At 43.1% G+C, this 21,038-nt stretch overlaps 1 protein-coding gene across 7 annotated transcripts in view; it reads right to left on the reverse strand.

The window, feature by feature from the left end:
- Positions 1–16,332, reverse strand: part of PLCH1 (phospholipase C eta 1) — a 207,545-nt gene extending 191,213 nt beyond the window's left edge. For 6 of the 7 annotated variants that reach the window (XM_084769039.1, XM_084769038.1, XM_084769033.1 and 3 more), the window contains exon 1: positions 15,234–15,468. The gene's annotated coding sequence lies outside the window, so the exon portion shown is untranslated. The other variant, XM_084769032.1, reaches the window with a different exon arrangement.
- Positions 16,333–21,038: the final 4,706 nt, after the last annotated feature.

The raw sequence follows: 21,038 nt of genomic DNA on the forward strand, positions 1-21,038 counted from the left end.
CTATCAGCAGTTTGTCAACTGTTTATATAGAATAAGAGTTTAGAGGCTGAGCATAGCGGCACACACCTACAATCTGGGGCGGGGGGGGGGGGTTGGGGGTAAGCAATACGATCAGGAGTTCAAGATCACCATCAGCAAGTTTGCGGCCAGCCTGTGTAGGGGAATTTTAATCCACAGCATGGCCAGTCTGGTACAGGATCACATTCAAAAACCTAGGTCTATGCGATCCATCCAAAATACAGACACTCTCTTAGTATACGCCTTTAATCCTTCTCGCTGGAATACATATCCTAATTCCTCTGGATAGAATATACATTTATTCCCTCTGGCTTGAGTTCAATACATGCCTTTAATCCCAAACAATGACATCTAATCGAGGGGCAGACAAAGTGACAGAGAATCCGAGGAAGATTTGCCACAATGAGTCAGACATAGGATACACCCAACTCTCACGAGAACAGACAGGAAAGAGAAGCTAAATTAAGAGCAGCACAGAGAGAAAGAGAATTCGTGGAGACAATACACTAGAGTTTAAGAGTACAGTACAGTTCAGTTTGTGGAGTTCAGAGGCAGTTTTTCCAAGTAGAGCAATTCAGTGAGAAGTGGAGAGAAGCCAATTTGAATCAGTCAGCTTGGAGAGGAGTTTTTAGCCAGAACAGCTGAGTTGAACCAGCCAGCCAGAGTTCAGAAAGAAATAGAAAGGGTGAGCTTACTCAGCAGTATGCCTTGGAGGCTGAAGACACTCTAGGCCTAGGTTAGCAGACAGAGGCTGGAAGCGGAAGCCTTCAAGGTCCAGGCTTACAGAAGATTAGAATGTATGGAGACTAGAAGCTTCCAGGCCTAGGCCTAAGGATAATCAGATAGAAACTCTCTGAGTGCAGCCCAAGCCATGTGCTCATAAAGCTTGGGTACAGCTCTCATCTCATCCCCTTCTCAGAAGAAATAAAAACAACATTTACAAGCCTGGGATACAAGACAAAAACTAAGAAATAAAGATTGGGGGTGGGGAGGAAGGAAGGAAGGGAAGGAGGGATTAAGGAAGAAAGGTCAGTCAGTGTATTTGGGCTCAATTTTCTGGAAGTGGTGATGTCTAAAAGTAAAGTACCATTGAAAGCTCCAGGTGCTTTACTCAAGAGAGAAAACAAAGGACAAGTAGGCACATGACAAATGCACAAAGTAAGGAGGGTGGACTGGCTTTGTAACCATCTTCTTTTACTGTAACCAACTTAGTCCCACTAGACTAAAGCAAGAACTTAGTCCCATAAGGATAATACTAATCTCTTAATAATCTAATTACCTCTTAAAAGCCTGACTTGAAACACTGCCACAATGGCATTCAAATATCAGTATGAGCTTTGGCTCTTCAGACAAACTACACCCAAACCATAATTATTATTAATATGCTTATTAAATACAATGTGATATAATAATGTGTAAAGAAATTAGCTAGATAAGGGTGTGCTTGTCTACTGTGCACAAAGCCTTGGGTTTAATCCTCAGCACAGCAAAAGTAGGAAAAAAAACTTTAACGATATAAAAATATATAAATTTATCAAGCAACCCATAGTTAGTAGGAGAAAAGCAAGATTCAGCTATGGAGAGATCACCACATGTAACAACACATTTCCCATGGGAAGAAACCTTGTTCAGACTCTGCAGAGACCGATTTACCAATCCTTACCAAAGTTGCAAATGTATAGTCTCAGTTAGCAGTGCTACGGCTGTGATGAAAGAGCACCATGAAAATCAACTTAGGGAGGAAAGGTTTATTTGGCTTATAATTCCATTATGGGAAGCCAAGGCAAGAACTAAAACTGGACAGAAATCTGGAGGCAGGAGGAAGAAATGAGGATGGCATTGAGGAGTGCTGCTTACTACCTTGCTTCTATGGCTTGCTCGGCCTGCTTTCTTATACAACCCAGGACCACCAGCCCAAGAGTGGCACTGCACACAAGGGACTGGGCCCTCCCCCATCAATGGTTAATTTAAGAAAATGCCTCACAAGCTTGCCTAGTACCTGATATTATGTAGGCATCTTCTCAATTGAGGCTCCTCCCTCTAGCTTGGGTCAAGCGGATTTAAAACTAGTCAGAACATGTATTGACTCAGCAATATTGTTTCTAAAAATCTTAAAACCATTCTTGGGCTTGTTCAAGATCTCAAATACCGTGTTATTCACTGCATTTGTTTGACTAGGATTGAAAGCAACCTAATTACCAATTAATATGGTTAAATTACAGTACGTCTATAAAGTGGAAAAATATTCGGCCATTAAAGACTTATCAAGATGGTGTAATAGGGTCTGAGGAAAGAGTTCACTTAGTCAAGCACATACTGAGAGGCCTTGTCTCAAAATATAAGATGGAGAGTGATTGGAGATGCTAGATGCCAATCTCTAGCCTCTATACAGATGCAACACACACACACAACACACACACACACACACTATTTTAAGATTTTGCTTTCTGACTAACCCAAAATAAACCAAATTGAACTATCAATATATGAAAATAAATTTCCAAGACTTACAAAGTCAAATGAAAGATTGCAGCACCTCAGTGTAGCATAGATATAAGGAAAGTCACGTTCCAAAGTGTTGTGACTTGAAATGAAAATGGCCCTTATAGGCTCAGAGGGAGTAGCACAATTAATTAGGAGGTGTGACCTCGCTGAAGTAGGTGTGGCCTTGTGGGAGAAAGCGTGTCACTGAAGGTGGGCTTTGGGGTTTCAAGTACTTAAAGCCGGACGCAGGGTCTCTGTCTTTTCCTGCTGCTTGGGGGAATCCCGATGCAGAACTCTCGGCTTCCTCTCCAGCACCGTGTCTGCCTGGGTGCCGCCATGCTTCCCACCATAAAGATAATGGACTAAACCTCCGAACTGAAAGCCAGCCCCAAATAAATGTTGTCTCTTGTAAAAGCTGCCATGGCCATGGTGTCTCATCACAGAAAGAAAAAAAAAAAAAGCCTAAGACAAAGAGGGTAGGAGGAAGCTCCATATTAGTGATCTCATCCTTCTCCAAACCGTAGGCAGCAGAGCCCGGAGCTGCCCTTCACAGAGAAGATAGAGGAAACAAGCGGTAGACTCTGCTTCTACCACTAACTCACATCTGAGAAGGTCCTACGACTTCAAACTCTGTGCCAATGACATAAACTGGCCCCCACGTGCCACTCTGGTGCCAGGCAAGCTTCTTTACCCTAGGCTCCGACTTGGCTTGTGAATTCAGGCCCATGCACTTAACAAGCCTGGAAGATTGACCCCAGCAAGCTCTGGATGGGTCCCAACAGTACTAAGGCTTATACTGCTCCAATGCCCAGATCAAGCCCTAGGGATTTGAGCTCTAAAACTATCCTCACGGACCTGGGTCTCAAGTCCAACACCCACACCAAGCCACTGAATTGGAGCTTTAGCTCCAAGCCTGAGGACCAGATGCCAGACCAACCCTGCTGACCAACCTGTACCACATCTGCCTGTATAAGGACTCCAGTAGCAAGCCCACTTAGACACCCGACCACACCAGACAACCTGCCCAGGATCTCTAAGAGGCAAAATAAGTTCTTTAAGCATGTAGATACTAATGTATGGCCATACGCATCAAAAACCACCAGGGAAGCAGGACACTGCCAACAGAACAATCAAAAAACAACAACAACAGCAGCAAAAGCCCACCAGTAGCCAATCTAAAGAAGTAGAGACCTGTGAATTACCTAACAAGGACACCCTGAAACTCAGTGAACTTCAAGAGAAATAGAGAAGTAACTCAATGAAATAAGGAAAATAATAAATGACTAAAATGAGAATTTAAATGAAGATTTAAATTATTTTAAAATAATAAAATTTACAAACTGGAAAAACACAATGAAAATATGAAATAGCAGAATAGAGAGAGAGAGAAAGAGAGAGAGAGTTCGTAAATTCATAGACAGCTTCACTGAACTTATAAAGTGAGAAGAAAAAAAGATTGTAAAGAAACAAAGAAAGTTTAACAGGACAGTAGCTAATGAGTAAATATTCAGAGTTAAAGAGGCAAAGCAGAGAGGTAAAGAGCCCAGAAACTTATCTAAGGAAATTCTAGCTGGGTGAGGAAGTACACACCATTAATCCAGGCTGTGGAGAGGCAAAGGCCGGGGAGTTCTTGTAACTCTAAGGCCATCCTAGTCTATATAGTAAATTCCAGGAGAACCAGGGTGACATAATGAGACCCTGTCTTAAAAGAAAGGAAAGTGGGAGGGAGAGAAGAAAGGGAAATATTAGCATAAAACTTTTCAAATCAAGAATTTTCAAATATAAGTAGACAAAGGTCAAAGGTCTCTAGTCAGAGTCAACCAATAAGACTATATGTAGTAAGATATAACCAAAATTTCAAAAACGAAAGACAGAAAGAGAACCCTGAACGCAGCAGAAGAAAGAAGCCTATTATGGATGATCATTTGGAGACATTTCACTAAATCTGGCAGCCTACAGCTCGGCGGAAACCTTAGCAGTCTGAAGGCGATGAAATAATAGGTTAAAAGAGCTAAATTTAGGAAGCGAAATTGTACCAACCATGAATACTTTATCCAACAAAGACGTCCTTCAGACTCGAGGATGACCTCAGTTAGATCCAAATCAGGCTGAGGAAGCCCAGCACTGCTGTCTGAGCTACTGCTCTGCTGCTGAAGAGACACCACGGCCGAGGCAACGCTAGTCAAATAAAACATTTAATTGGGAGCCTGCTTACAGTTCACTATCATCATGGTGGGGAGCATGATGGCAGAAATGGTACTGAAGACGCAGTTGAGAGCTACATCTTAATATTCACATAGAGAGAGAGATTGGCTTCAACTTCTGAAACCTCAAAGACCAACACCCAGTGACACACTTCCTCCAACTGCATTTCTTTTCCTTCTTTCTTTCTTTCTTTCTTTCTTTTTTTTTTTTTTTTTTAAGTTTTTCATGACAGTGTTTCTCTCTTTAGCCCTGGCTGTCCTAGACTCACTTTGTAGACCAGGCTGGTCTCGAACTTCCAGCAATGAGCTTGCCTCTGCCTCCCGAGTGCTGGGATTAAAGGCATAGGCCACAAAGCCCAGCTAAGGCTGCACTTCTTAATCCCTGCAATCCTTTCAAGGACTAAGCATTCAAACACACAAACCTATGGAGTCATCCTTTTTGTCTATTTGTTTGTTTTTCGAGACATGGTTTCTCCGTGTCACTTTAACTGTCCTGGACTGGGTTTGTAGACCATACTGCCCTCACACTTACAGAGATCCACCTGCCTCTGCCTCCCTAAGAGTTAGGATTAAAGGCATGAACCACTATCCCCGGTTTATGGGGTTATTCTTATCCAAAACATCACAACTACCAAACCTTTCTTTCTAGAATTACTAAAGGTGTTTATGGGATCTCAAAGGAAAGGACACAAGAGCAATTCATGCACAGGGTGGAGGATGTGGCTCAGGGGTACAGTGACTGCCTGGCACATGTGAGATCCTAGCTTCAACCCCAGCATCACAGAAAAGTTGCTAATAAAAGCAAAGCTGGGTATGATAATGCATGCTTATAAGCCCGGACAGTGAGCTTGAAAACAGCCTCAGCTACATAAGGCATTGTCCTCCACAAAAACTAAAATAAATAAACAAATAAATAATAAAACTCAATGATAAAAATACATGGACAAATGCAGGATATTTTAATATTGAATGATATTATGAAGTATACAAATTATTGATATTCTTACAAGAAAAATTTAAAGTTTTAAAAAAAGCATGTTTGGTCTTCCAAAGGACTTCAGCTCAGTTCCTCGCACCAGAGTTGGGCAGTTCAGAACCACCAGCTCCAGGAAGATCCAACACTGATGGCCTCTGTGGCCAGTGGCACTCACATGCACATATCCCACAACACAAAGACACACAGACACACACACACACACACACACACACACACACACACACACACACAATTTTAAAATAAAATAAATTTTGCCAGGCCTGGAGTTGCTTGTCTTTAATCCCAGCACTAAGGCAGCAAAGGCAGGTAGATCTCTGTGAGTTCGAGGCCAGCCTGGTATCATATGAATTTCAGGGATATGTAGAGACACTGTCTCAAAAAAACAAAACAAAATACACACACACACACACACACACACACACACACACACACACACATAAATATTTTTTAAGATAAACTATTAAAATGTTAGCAACAATAATTTGTTAAGGAATATATAATATAAAAAGTATAGTAGTAAAAAAGATATAATCTGATATAAAAACAGAAAATAATGGGGAGTGAAACAAATATGTTAGATTTGTCTGTTTACTTTAGGGTGTCATTGTTATTTAGGGCTTTGGGTTTTGGCTTTGTTCAGGTGTTTGGTCTCAAACTAGCCAGGCACAATCTTGCATCTCAATGGTTATCCCACCCTTGTATCCTCCCATTCCTCCCTCCCTCCCATTTTCCCTTACTCTCCTCCCCTATGACTGTGACTGAGGGGGACTTCTTCTCCCTGTATATGCTCATAGGGTATCAAGTCTCTTCTTGGTAGCCTGCTATCCTTCCTCTGAGTGCCACCAGGCCTCCCCACCCAGGGGACGTGGTCAAATATGGGGCACCAGAGTTCATATGAAAGTCAGTCCCCACTCTCCACTCAACTGTGAAGAACGTCCTGTCCATTGGCTAGATCTGGGTAGGGGTTCGAAGTTTACTGGACATATTGGCCAGGCACAATCTTGAACATGTGACCCTACTGCCCTAACCTCTCAGGTGTGACCCACCACTTGAGTTTTCAATGAAATCTAAGTTAAGTTGTTGTCTCCTTAGCACAGCCTAGCATTACTACAGGATGTTTTACATAGGGATACTGTAAAACCAAAACAAAAGTGGCTAGAAAATGCAGAAAATAAAAAATAAAAAAAAAAAATCAAAGCATTCTAAAGAAATCATTTAATCCCAAAAGAGATCTGTAGCATGATAAGAAAGGAACAAAGAGTGTACAAAATAACCAGAAACAAGTGACAAAAGGACAGCAGAGCAGCCCTTAATCATCAGTAATTACCCTGAATGTCAATTACTTTTTCAATCACCCCTCCAAGGCCAGGGAAAATGAACTGAAGGGCCAGAGGTTGCATATGAGTGTTAGGAAACAGTGTCTTCTGGACATGACACAGTCAATGTCCTTGCGAATACACTATAGCTATGGTTGCCCGCAAAGGGCATCCGTCACTGATTCGGTGTACGGACAAACATAGGAACAGTAGTGGACATAAAATAAAATAACTAAATCTATAAATAAATATCTTTGGAAAAACACAGAAGAAACACATGATGGTACTGGTCTATGAAGGAACCATCTGAAGAGCTAAGAGACATAGTTATGAGACAGAACATTTACTAAAAAAGACTATTTTGTTGTTGTTGTTGTTTTTGAGACAGGGTTTCTCTGTGTAGCCTTGACTATCCTGGACTTGCTTTGTAGACCAGGCTAGCCTCAAACTCACAGCAATCCACCTGCCTCTGCCTCCCTGAGTGCTGGGATTAAAGGTATGCGCTACCACGCCTTTTTACCATTTTTCTTTTAGAGCTGTGTTGTGGTGAGGTCTGAAATCCTAGCACTCAGGAAGCTGAGGCAGGGGGCTAACGTTGGGAAGACACTGTGTGTGTGTGTGTGTGTGTGTGTGTGTGTGTGTGTGTGTGTGTGTGTAGCCATGAAAATTTGTGATCTACTCAAAATAAAAGCACTTTCTTCTTTCCCAGCAACCGAAAATTAACATAGCAACAGAAGAATACTGAAGCAAATCTGACATAAGAATGTTCAGGAGTGAGCTGAGAACTGTTGAGTTTCTGCCTTTGTTTCACACTTGGACACTAAATAACCGATTTCATATGTCTCCCTTTGGACAAGGTAAAGGGAGGCTGGAGCACAGGTTGTGACTACTTTCTTCCATCACTGAATCTTAATGATTCACTCAGTAAACAGCAAATGCTTCCAGTTTACAAGCTATGTAAATCAAGAAAAGCTGTGGTTCAGAATAAAGCATTTGTATACAAGCATTTTTTTTTTCCTTTTCTGTGACACCTGTTCAGACACCGCTCAGGAAAATACAAGAACGATCAAGAGCTTTCAATGGTGGGAAAAGAATGGTGGGTAAGGGCTGGAGAGATGGCTCAGTGGTTAAGAGAACTGACTGTTCTTCCAGAGGTCCTGAGTTCAATTCCCAGCAACCACGTGGGAATTGCCATAGCCATCTATAATGTGATCTGGTGCCCTCTAGTGGTATGCAGGCATACATTTAAGCAGAACACTGCATATGTAATAAATAAGTAAATCTTTTTTTTTTTTTTTAATGGTGGGTAAGAGAAAAAGACAAGCAAAAGAGACTTTCTAAGTTCACTGCACAAACAATGGCTGTCAGTGCTCCACTGAGTCTAAGTGCAGCCAATAGGCAGGCTTTGTAAGAAAGAAGAAAAATATTAAAATGTTGTTTAAATGCCTCCCCTGGCACTATCAAGAACTAAGAGTACACTATTCTCAAAAATTACTATGGCTGGGTGTGGTAGAGCACACATTTAATCCCAGCACTCGGGAGGCAGAGGCAGAAGGATCACTGTGAGTTCGAGGCCAGCCTGGTGTACAAAGCAAGTCCAGGACAGCCAAGGCTACACAGAGAAACCCTGTCTCGAAAAACAAAACAAAACAAAACAAAAAATTACTATGTATGGCCAGAATGGTGGTGTATGCCTGAAATCTAAGCCCTCCCAACTGGGGCAGAAGGATTGCCACAAATCTGAGGCCAGCCTGGGCTACCACACAGTGAGTCACCCAGGTCTATGTAAAAGACCTTGTGCCAAAGACAAAATTATTGAATATTTAAAAATTACTGAGTATGAAAGTTGATGAGATTTTCCAAAAAGAATAAAGATTGTTTCACTCTTTCTTTGAAATCACTTCCCAGTCTCTTACATCTACTAAGGAGTAGACGGTAGATGCATAATTTCTTTCTTATGGAAAAACTGAGGATTTTCTTTAAAGTTGAAAGCTTTAAATTTTCAAGTTACAAAAAGGTATACAGTGACCGGCTTTCTCCTGCCTTAGTACCGCAGCAAGCCATTCTGCTGGTCCCTTGTGTTTCTGTCCAGAGATATTTTACATGCATAGAAGAAAAGACTTTCACCCCCCTACCCTCCCTTTTTGCCTTCTAATATCAATGGCTATACGGAACAATCGACTTTAAATTGAAATAAAAATCAAAAGACTATTTCAATAATCTTAACTCCTCTGAACACATTACCTTTGTCTACAAGCCAATCTCTCTTAAAGACATGATAGTCCCTTCTCAGTACCTCCAGCCCCACTGGCGGCTAAGAGAGAACTGTTGGAAAAAGATTGCAGAATGTCTAAAAAACGGAATGATGCACAATTGCCAGCAGGTCAACTCACATACCTTCTGTGCCTGGATTCTGGCCCCTGAACACCCTGGATAGAGCTTCCATGTTTCCAGCAAGGGGAAATTTGCGGAGATCTTATTAGCACACCATGGAGCTCGCTTCTGAGGTCCAGAGGTCCCTTTACTATGTCCAAGAGGCGGGAAGAAGGAAGTGGGAAACTGAATTTGAATGTTTGATTCTTGGAGATCAGCAACAGGAAATGCAGACTGGTGAAAAGAAACCACCAAGGCTCTTCTTAGTTAATCAGTAACTCCCGCGCACTAGCCCAGACTTAGACCTTCCAGACTGCCGCCTGTGCAACCTAACAGGCGGGCCCCAGCTCCTGACTAACTGGACAGGTCAGTGAAGTTCCTTGCCAAAGACACCGCCACAGAGAAAAGAGCCACAGAAAAGAACTCAAGGTGGGGATGGAGGTGCACAGCGGTAAGCCCAGTTTTCAGGAGGCAGGAAGGTCAGGAGTTCAAGACTATCCTCAGACAAAGCGCCAGTTCAAGAGCAGCCTGGGCTACTAGAGCCCTTGTCAAAAAAAAAAAAAAAAAAAAAGAGGAAGAAGAGGAGAACTAGACAAGTAAGTGGGGAGGAAAATCAGAGGGGAGGGGTGTGTGCTGTGCTGCCAAGGATACTAGACTACTACTAAGTTAGGTAGTTCGAGCCCCAATCCAGGTGCAACCCAGCCACAATGGGCTGTGTGCGCATGGACAGTCCTGAGCCTAGTTTTCCAGGCATAAAAAGCCACAAAAGGTAATGACTCTGCAGCCAGCCCACGGCATCCCATTGCAGTCCCCCCAGCACTCCAGCAGAGGCTTGAGGACAGCCAAAAGTCCAGCTTCTGGCCTGACTTCAGGCATTTTCAGCAACTATCCAAGGCTTTTCTATTCTGATCCTAAGGCTGAGAAGGCATTTTAGTAAGAGCCCTCTTCATTCCTGCAGCAAGTTTCATGGTACATTTCAAGAGAAAGAAAAGGGCAAAGTTAATCTAAGATAAAACCAAGGTTTGTGTCTTGACAGGTCAGGAAACAGACATTAAGTTGGAGAATGGTCCTCTCAGATCTAACACAAGATGACAACAGACCAGAAGCGATAAGTGGGCTGCTTTGATGTGCAAAGCCCTCTGAAGAGAAGAACCTAAACACCACCCACTTCTAAACAAATAGCCAACACAGTTTATAAACAGAGTCTTGAATGATTTTCTGGAACCAGACCCAGATTTATAACCTCCTAACCCCCAAAAGGAGTCTCCTCTGTTCACAGCACAGCAGGAACACCTCTGCCTGCTGGTACTTTGCATGAAGTGGGGAATTTGAAAATAAAACCACCTGTGTTTTGCATATGTGTGTTCTTGAATTCCTGAGTTCCATCTTGCATGATATAACGGAACACGAAGGTGGACAAACCAGATCTCAAATTCCAAATCTTTTCCCCGCTTACGTATATCCTAGGCAAGAAGGTAAACTCACTGAGTCTCACCAGCACCATGGGATGGCTGCAACCTCTTTGGATCATTATGGGTTATAAAGACACATAGTATAATATTAGTCACTTGTTCATTTCTTCCAAAAAGTCTCCAGTTGTATTTTTTTTTAATTCTTTTGAAACAGGGTTTCTCTGTGTAGCTTTGGCTATCCTTGGCTGACCTTGAACTCACAGAGATCTGTCTGCCTCTGTCTCCCCGAGTGCTGGGATTACGGGCATGAGCCACTATGCCCAGCATTGTATTAAGTCTTAATCATAGCAAAATTCCTAAATTAGTAAAGACTCTTTTTCATCTATACACACATAACATGTTTCCATGATATATACATGTTTGGAACTAAATATATTATCAGAATATATACACAGTCAGTTCTACTTACTGTCAGATAAAAAGCATATTAAATGGCTACTGTTTCACCAATTGCATCTATAAATAAAACCAACTTCATGACTCTGTAAACAGCAAGGCCACAGTAAGGATTTGATGCATGTTGTACCTAGATTTCCTGAAACAGCTAGATTTAAAAATCAGTAGCTCCATATTTTCATCCTTACTCTGCCATTTGTTAGCTTTGAGAATTTAAGAAAGTCACTTAGTGACTGTAATTCTTGGCTTCCTAATGTATGCAACACATATGGTAGAGTCATCTTTCTCTGCTCTATAATGACTTTGAGGCCCAAGCACTTACTGTATCCAAAATACAGAGCTGGAAAGAACATTTTTTAACTTTAGCATAAACATTTTTTTTTGGTTGCCCCTCTTGATCCATCCTGTTCTCTTCTACTTTGAAAAAGAGACAGCAGAAACTTTGATGATAATAGCAAAAAGCTGTGTAAACTTCTTCACGGGCTTCCTAAAATGCCCTTCCAATTTGGCACACCCTATCACAGCAATACTGGGTTTCTTCCTAAACAAAAAAACGGTCACGGGTGTCAAAGACAAGCAAGTGAGTGCCTGCCAAACTGTGTCTAAATGATTTTCCTTGTGACCACAGCAAGCCTGAAATAAACCCATGCTAGCGAGACTAGAGAACACACTTCTCAGGCAGGGAAGGCATTGTTCAAAGTAATGAGTTCTGCACCACTTGGTCCACAATTCACAGCTGAGTCTGGTTTTCCTAGACAAAGAGCAATAACCAAATGGGGGATGCTCCTCTGCATGCCTCTGGCGTTATAATCTGTATTAAGCTTGTGAAGTGGTGAAGAAAAGAGGGGCCGGGATCTTCTCTAACCTTCTGTCCTAGGCAAGACAAGAGGAAATGTTTGTCAAGCACGGTAAGTACTTCAGTAGAGCTCTTGTAGTGGACATAAGGGATTGCAATAGTCTGCATTCACAAAAAGTTACCCTACTTTAAAAGTTAAAGCAGTCTACTGTATTCCTTTCACCCATCCATAATTTTATATCCACTGTCCATTCCCAATCACAGTCCCTCAAGCATGAAACCCAACTCTGTTCTTCCAAGGAAGCTGGCAGCAGGTTCATTAAGTCAGGACTCATGGGGCCAGAACAAAGCACTGCAGAACCTCTCACCCACCTTCCCTGGGGAAACCTGAGCTGCCGGCTTCTTGGTTTCTCCCACAGTGAGCACTGCACTTGGCAAGAGCACCAGTTTGAGGGCCGTGTCAAAGTACACGCATGCACACGATAGTCTTATCTAAATTGCTTTTAAATTTTTTTTTTTAATTTTAAAGCATACTTGCTTTTTTCATAAAAAACATCACCATCTATTTGAGCCTAGCCATCTAATCAGGACCAAATTAACTATAAGACTACAAAGGCTTCAGTGTAGGTGCAGCTAGTGGTGGTGGTGGGCTTGCATACCGTATGTTAGGAGCTGGGTCTGATCTCCAGTTCTAAGGGACAAAAGAAAAAAAAAAAAAAAAACACCAAAGGTAGTATTGCCACCCTGGAAACCAGAAGCCAAGTTAGAGTTATTCCAGAGCCCAGAACTCTTAATCCATTGAGGCTAAGAAACTGAATTTATTCATCTTGCTTTACATACATACACGTTCTCAATAAATATCTGTTGGCTAAATGAATAAATTAAATGCAAAGCATTGCTAAGAATTTTCATAAGGGCTAGGCACATAACCTGATAGTAAACTGCTTTCCTAGCACGCAAAAGTGAGGCCCTGGGTTCAATCCCCAGCAACACACACACACACACACACACACACACACACACACACTACTTTATGTTAAGGAATTCTAACATGAAAAATCCCTTTTCATGTCTGTTTTTATAACTCTATCTCTATAATTATATTAAAAAACTGATTTTCAAAATAAGTTTACTTGAAGTCAATACGTGGAAAATATGTCCAACAGAAGCAAGGATTTTTAACACGTTTTATTACAAGATTACAAGCCACTATAAATCTGCCACTGCCTACCAACCTCCCCTCCCTTTGTCTCCTTCCCAGCCTTCCTCCAGGCACTCCCAATCTCATTATCCCATGATCTGCTAAAACTGCAGTTTACCTCCCGGAACCAGAGGAAACAAATGTCAGTGAGAATTAGGGAATCAGAGCCAGTTACAAGCTACCAAATAGGGCCACAAAGTACTTGAACCTGAAAATAAGTTTTTTTTCTCATTTTCAATAGAGGGTTTTTTTTTTTTAACATTAGAGCTATGTGAGTGACACAACATCTAGACAATGATGAGGAAAAAGATGAGAAAACTTTATTTAAATGTTATTTACAGATCTTTGGAAAAGTAGTATGTTGGTATCATTGATTTCATTGACTGTCATTTGCTGTTTGTACTAGGTGAAATCATCTTAAACATCTTAGTTGTTCCCAGTACAACTAAACACTTGCTATTCGGGAATGCATATTGTTCAAAAGTAGGAGGCAGAATCCTTATTTCACTCAAGGCATTTGAGGTCATACTTGTCTCAAGAAAGTAACTCCATTTTAAACTTTTATTAATGGTTCTGTGAATTCTAATCAGATTATTTAATAGAAAGTAGCTCTCAATCATGCTGGGAAGTAGGGATGCAGTCTATGAAAACATAGTAACAAGAAGTTACTAGAGCCCACTAGGAAACCCTGAAGATTTGTAGTCTTGCCAAATGCTGCCCTGGTGTTAACAAATGGAATTTAAAAGAGTGAAGGAAGTTTTCAAGACACGATTTTAAGAAAATGACTCTCAACAGACAGATTGGGAAGAGTAGTCTCCAAAAAGGCGTCTTAAAACATTTATTTTCTGGACAAGACCATAACCCCAGCAGTAAGCAACCTGCACCTGGAAAAGCAACGCATCTGCTGACAGAAAGCCTTTGTTTCCAGTCACCAGCATTTTACACACTAGTTCATTTGGAGAGCACCGGGTTCTGTACAGTACAAGCCAGCGGTATGCAGAGGACGCAGGGGCTGCGGGGTTGTCCGCACTGTGGAAAGAAGGCTCAGATCTGGCCCCCTAAGACCCAAGGCTGACTAAACTATAAAGCAAAAACAAAAAATAAACAAAACAAAACAAAAACCTCACCAAGAAACAGGCTTATTCATCTCCTCCTCCTCCTTTTGACAAGATAAAAGGAGGAGACCTAAACCCTCCAATAAGCAGTTTCTCAGCATTATTTTTTCCACGATCAAAATGATAACGCAGGAGAAAAAAGTTTCATATTTTCTATGCCATGCATTTGGTTATCACTTCAACGCTAAACACTTAAAAAGAAAAATGAGATGGTAAGTTGGTTCCAAGGTACAAAAAAAAAAAAAAGTCTAGAGGAGTAGGCTCCACAGTGAAGCAAAACAAAACAGGTTTGCTCTTCAAGTGGCGTCTCTGATCCAGTGCTGTTGCCATGGGATCCCGCGCAGGCGCAGAGAGCGCCTTCGCAGCCCGGGCGTCGCTCCGGTAACCTCCGATTTGTCCCAAGAAAGGGCAATTGGAGTAAATCCTCCTCGCGCCTAATGCCTGGAGTTTTTTGAACCGTGAGACTCGCGCGCGCGTGCAATTGAGGACGCGCTTCTGGGACCCCAGAACTACTCTCCCTGCAGCAGAGAATCCCGGAGCCCCCGCCGTGGGATTATCCCGCAGCGATGCCCGACCCTCCCTGAGGCTGGACCTCTGCAACTGGGGCAGGGAAGACAAGAGGTTAGGTCTTGCTGAGGCACAAAAGCCCACGCGCTCCATGAGGAGCCCAGGAGCGACTGTGGTCCATTTCCTCGCCCGGGGCATTCTGGCACATAGCACAGTCCAAGGCGCTCGGGGCTGGGACTGCCCAGAAAGAATTCGGGCACCTGCTCGCGCGACGCTGGAGCGGCAGGCCGGTCCTCCACTTCCTCCTCGCGTCCCTCTCCCTACTCCCCACCCCCACCCCTCGAAAGCACTGACCTCCTCAGCTCAGAGTATCCCGCGGATGAAGGATTCTTGGAGTTTTTGTCACCGGCGCAACCTCCCAAAGGCTAGATTGATCTGCTAGTGGCCCGGTAGGACTCCAACCCCAAGATCCTGCCAAGGACCAAAACAGGGCCCCCAGATGGGCACTACCACACACCAGCCAGCAGAACCCGCAGAGGAGCTCAGCGTAGAGACCTGCTCTGCCGCCACAACCTGCTTTCTCATTCAAATACTCACGCTCACATTGGAACCCCCTCCCTCCCTGGCCGCAGCTCAGGGCAAATCCGGAACTGGAGCGCACGCGAGTGGACTGGAGCGCCTGCAGCCTCAGCTGCCCCAGCGGGACGGTGAATGAGGGCCAAGAATTGGACCTGGACCCTTTAGCCTAGACCCTCCTGAAGATGCTCCCTGCTAGGCACAGCTCAGAAACCCTAGGAGTAAAGATCGTCTTCTGTCCTTTCTCGCAGCAAATTTCAAAGAATCCCAAATCCAGAGGCATCCCTGGTTGATTCTCATGTTAGGTGATGGGCAGATAAAGAAGTTGCAGGAACAAAGCTGCAGAGTTCAGGGGAAGCGAACTGTTCAACTGCTCTTACAAGAGTTTGAACCGCTTCGAAAATAAAATACCGAACGACCCATCCTTCCCCTTCCCCCAACACACACTTCCCCCCTTTCCAATAAATATAGCATCTGTAAATACTGGTAAACACAGCGATCCACTTCGAGTAAACTACAAATCAAATTAAGGACAGGAGTGCAGGTTATAGAGTGCTTTGTTATTTCCCAGTCTCTTCCAAATACCACTCCTTGGCATTAATTAACAAGCCAGTTAATCGTCAGTTCAACTGCTAGCGGTCAAAGGGCACACCGGTGGCAGAAGGGCGTTTGCATCCAGCAAGTGTTCAAAAGTTGACATCTGAGAGCAGTAACGGCGGAAAGGGACCAGCGTGACGCGGTGCGATCCGTCTTCGAGATTCCAGGATTTGCGTTTATCAGTTTTCATTCAACCTGCCCTATTGTTAGTTCAAAGCCTGACTGGGAGGAACTGAGGACAGCTCCTCGCCGCACCTTTCAACGTAAAACTTTCCTCCAGTTAGAAAGTCAGAAGCGCTGGCATGGCAGCGTGGGGGTGGCAAGGGTTGTCTGGACCTAGTGACAACATAAACAAAAGTCGTCTTTTTCATGAGTGAATTTGCTCAGGAAGTAATAAACGAAAGCCTGAGATAGGAGAGCCGGGAGGGATCGCGGGTTCTACTTGACAGAGGGTTGGAAGGGGGGGGGGGGGGTAGGAGGAGGGACACACAGCGACCTCTCAGCACAAGATCTAGTATTTCACCTTTTCATCCCTCTTAGCCGATACCATAGAAACAACCCATTTGTATTATTCAGTTCAACAGAGGCATTTACAATGTCACAGCAAAGCACCATGGGCAAAAAAGAAACTTTATCCTGAAAGCTATCCTGGACTCTCAGGAAAAAGAAAAAAAAAGGAAGAAAAAACTACCAGAATAGCTACGGAGTACAAGGAAAAAATCATTTCAGAAAAGGAAATACACAGTCGTTTGGTTTCATGGAGAAACAAATTAAATTTCCTAATGTCTTTCTTTCTTTATTATTATTTTTTTCTTTAACCAGATCAGAAACACCTAATCTAATTTACAAGAAATTAAGTAGGGTTGAGATTGTAAATTCATAGTATGCTCTGAGGACCTGAATTCAATCGCCAGCAGCAAATAAATAAATAAATAGTAAATAAACGAGAAAGGGAAAAGAAAAACAAAAGCAAGTCATTTTCTGCTTCCAAAGTGCTTTTCTTTGTGTAGAAAAGGGCTGTTTAGAGTTTCGTTTGGGTGGTAATCACCATGGTGAATAGAAAAAAAAAAAAAGAGGCAAGATAATTAAGCTCCTCATCAGTCATGGTTATCCATTCTCTAGCCTCCCATGTTTGTCTTTCTGGAGCTGAAAGATCACAGATGCATAGGTTAAAATAAACTCAGATACCAACTTCTTGACAAGAGTGTTTGTATGCTCTGCATTCTTGGTTTTGATAGTGTTTATTTCTGTAACACTGTGAGCTTTAAACGTTTGAAATCATGCGACATTTCAAACCTATGGGAAACAAGAAAAACATGTAATACCTTCCTTCTTTCTTTTAGAAAAAAATGGTTATCGTTTTATTTGCACCGGTGTTTTGTCTGCTGTGTGTAACCGTTTCTTCAGGGGCTTGAAATAGTCCATCCTTGGGAAGCTTCTAACGCAAGAAGGTACGCAAGCTGACCAGACTCACCTAGGCCTCTCCCCGCCCAAGTAAAGCTGAGAGTCCCTCTCAGAGAAAACGAAGCTCAGAAGGCAATGAAGATTCTCAGAGGAGAAAAGCTACAAAGAAAACTCCGAGCCCAGAACAGCTGCCTAGAAGAAGCAGACAGCAGTCGAGATTCCTACAAGAGATTTAGATCACACTCTCTGATCTGTTGAGCTGCCTGCAGGCTGCACAGTGTTCTCCGGGTTCCTGGCTGTTGTGAGCTGTCATTCATGCTGGGGTGGGCTTTGGTGATGCAGCTGTCCCCGTGTAACCCCTCACCCAGATTCCTGTAAAAACTCAAGTCAAACTTAACCACTCACCAATTTGGACTTTGGTGTCACTTGTACTTTGCGCTGTCATGAGCTCCCTAACAGATGCATTCTGTCTCCCAGGAAAAGTATTGTCACAAAACACGTGCCTGTATGTCTCTGAACCAAGTGCATGTATGATGCTCACAGAGACCAGAATAGGGTGTTGCATCCCCTGAGACTGTAATTACAGACGTTGGTGGGTGCTAGGGATCAAATGGAGGTCCTCTGTAAGGGCAGCAGCCAGTGCTCTTAACTACTGAGTCATTACTCCAACCCCTTTCTGCTTTCTAAAATAAACGCTTAAGCTTAAGTGTCCTGCCCCCTCATCTCTCTAAGTTTTAACTCTAAAGTTAATGCGTTCATACACAAGCATGCATGTTCTGAAATGTGTGCGCGTTTCCATTTTGGTGTTTTGAGACTGGGTCTCCTGTAGCCTAGGCTAGCCTCAAACTCATTATGTTGTAGCAGAGGCAATCCTTGATGCTCTGATCTTCCTTCCTCCATCTTCCTAGTGCTGGGGTCACAGGTGTCTTAGTATAGCTTTTCTCAAGTGTGTTTTTTTTTTCTTTTTAAGCATTGTTAGCCAAAGAAAATTAAGTTGTTGGACATCGTGGCTTGCGCCTGTGATCCTAGCATCAGGTCTGCATGAGACCTGCCATAAGCGCAAGCCTAGCCTGGAATACATACATAGTGAAATCGAGGATAGAGGGGGGCCCCCAGGCATGGTGGTGCAGGCCTTTAATCCCAGTACTTCGGAGGCAGAGGCAGGCGGATCGCTGCGAGTTCGAGGCCAGCCTGGTCTACAAAGCAGGTACAGGACAGCCAAGGCTACACAGAGAAACCCTGTCTCAGAAGAAAAAAAAAAAGGAAAGAAAGAAAGGGAAAGAGAAAAAGAAAAAGAGAGGGGGAAGTCACTGATTAAAACAAAAAAAAAGTCATTACTCTGGTAACTTTGTGGAAATAGAGGTAAATTATTTTTCCCTGCTTTATGACAAAGGGAAAGGATAATAACAAAATGATTAAACAGTGGGTAGTGACCGGCCTCTGAGATTGCGTAACCTCTTCCATGGAACCAGCATCAACAGAAAAACAAAACAAAGACAACCTCCAACACCCTCCCCCACCCCACCCCCACTGGCTAAAAAGGAATTCAAGAGAACGGGATGTCGGGATGTCGGATAACACTCCTTTCACTGTGTGTCCTCTGTGATGAAGCACATTTCCTAGATGGTCTCCTGCCATGCCAGTTAGAATCTTCTATAGAAAATCCTTTCCACTTTGCCAAGATGAAGGAACTCCTGCTGATAGCTTACTCCAGCTCAGCTGAGACATCTGAGGTTGAACGTCCCTGGCTTCCCAGACTAAAGGACCTCACCCTTACAACAGCCACCAAAAGCCCGGTACCAGGTCCCTAGATTTAAAGTCTTCAAAGTGGTAAAAGGAGACTATGAAAAAATTCATTTTTCTTAAGTGCCTTAGACTGGGAGGAGGCATCTTTCCTACCTCCTGTCCTTCACCATCTAAGCTTTAGATTCTAAGGGATGCCTCTCATCAATTATTCTGGCAAATCTCTGTCAGGCCTCTCTTCTAAAGAGCAGCCAGATTTCTAGACTTCACCGCTGGCTTGATACTGAATGTGCACTGACAATCAGGATCACAGAAAAGCCTGTAAACAGTATCTAATACACTGACGTTGATTAATGGGCCCTGTCCTGAGCCCATTTGCCTGTACATTGCAGAGGATCTTTAAATATAACTGTGCTGATTTTTCCACCTGAGCAAAAAAACTAGTACATTTGATTCATGGTGAGTGTGTGTGTAGAAAAGAATTCTAAAGTATTCCAATTTAATCATGAACAATACAGTTATATTCAAGAGTAAGGGCCTAAAAGAAATACATAACACCTCTATTTTAATCAGCGCACCAGGAAGTCAAGGAACCTGATTTAAGAGGCTTATCAGGGAAGAGCCAGTTTCCTTTCAGCACATATTTCTCAGGCGCTTGGTGGTCCAAGACCGGCCCTAGGTCATCAGTCTTAGCTGCAATATTGATAGCGCTGTAGAAGTCATGAGCAGGACCTGTGCTTATGGGCTGCCTTTCTGTGTTGCTCAAGATTGTTAAGAACAAATAATACAATCTCACGTCAAACCACCAAGCAGGAGAGGTGTCTCCCCATATCTGGCCAGCTGCCATGCCGAACTCAGGACGTGGAGGGCGGAGGAGCGACATGACCTGTAAAAGCTGTGTTTCATGCTTTTCACTATGTATGGAAGGAGTTTTGCCACATTCGCAAAAGTCAAATTGTATAATGAAGCCTGTGTATAAACTGTTAGATTTTTTTGGCAACTGGATAGATTTATCTATCCAGGAGTTGGGGTGGAGGGTCTGTCTTAAGTACACTCACACATTTGCATGCTTTTGTGCAACTGTGATCTTGGTTATTGACAGAAATGTGCATTTGCAGAGTAACTAAATAAGATATATGACACCCTCTAGCAAAATGCCAGTGTAGTAGTCAGGTTCTCTAGAGTAAGAGAACTTATAGTATGAATCTATATATAAATATATAAAGGGAGTTCATTAGAATGACTTACAGGCTGTTGTCCAGCTAACCCAACAGTGGCTGTCTGTCAATGGAAGGTCCAAGAGTCTAGTAGTTGTTCAATTCAGCACATGAGGCTGCATGTCTCAGCTGATCTTCAGTAGACTCTGGAGCCCTGAAGAAGTGGGCTCCAACGCCAGTGAAAAAGTGGACTTGCTGTCCAGGTGAGGGCAAGCAGACAAAGAGAAAAGGCTTCCTTCTCCCATGTCCTTATATAGGCTTCCAGCAGAAGGCTTGGCCCAGATTAGAGGTGGGCTTTTTCCAGTTCAAAAGATGGCGAATTAAAGGTGCCTCTTCCTATCTCAAAGAGACAGATTAGAAGTGGATCTTCCCACTTCAAATTAAGCAAAAGGCCCTCACAGGTGTGCTCCTCCACTTGGGGGCGGGGGGCGGTTGGTTCATTCCAGATGTGGTTAAGTTGACAAGATGTAGTTAAGAACAGCCATCAGTGCCAGGTACAAAATAAACTCCTTTGACTGCTGTCAGACATAGAAATGCACTTGCTAAGCAAAGGGAAGGATGTCTTCCGGGCTCAGCTCTCACGTTCTTACCTGTACCAGTAACATCTTTAAAGGACCCGCTC

Source organism: Acomys minous (assembly GCF_964271855.1).
Source record: "Acomys minous genome assembly, chromosome: 19".
Lineage (NCBI taxonomy): Eukaryota > Metazoa > Chordata > Mammalia > Rodentia > Muridae > Acomys > Acomys minous.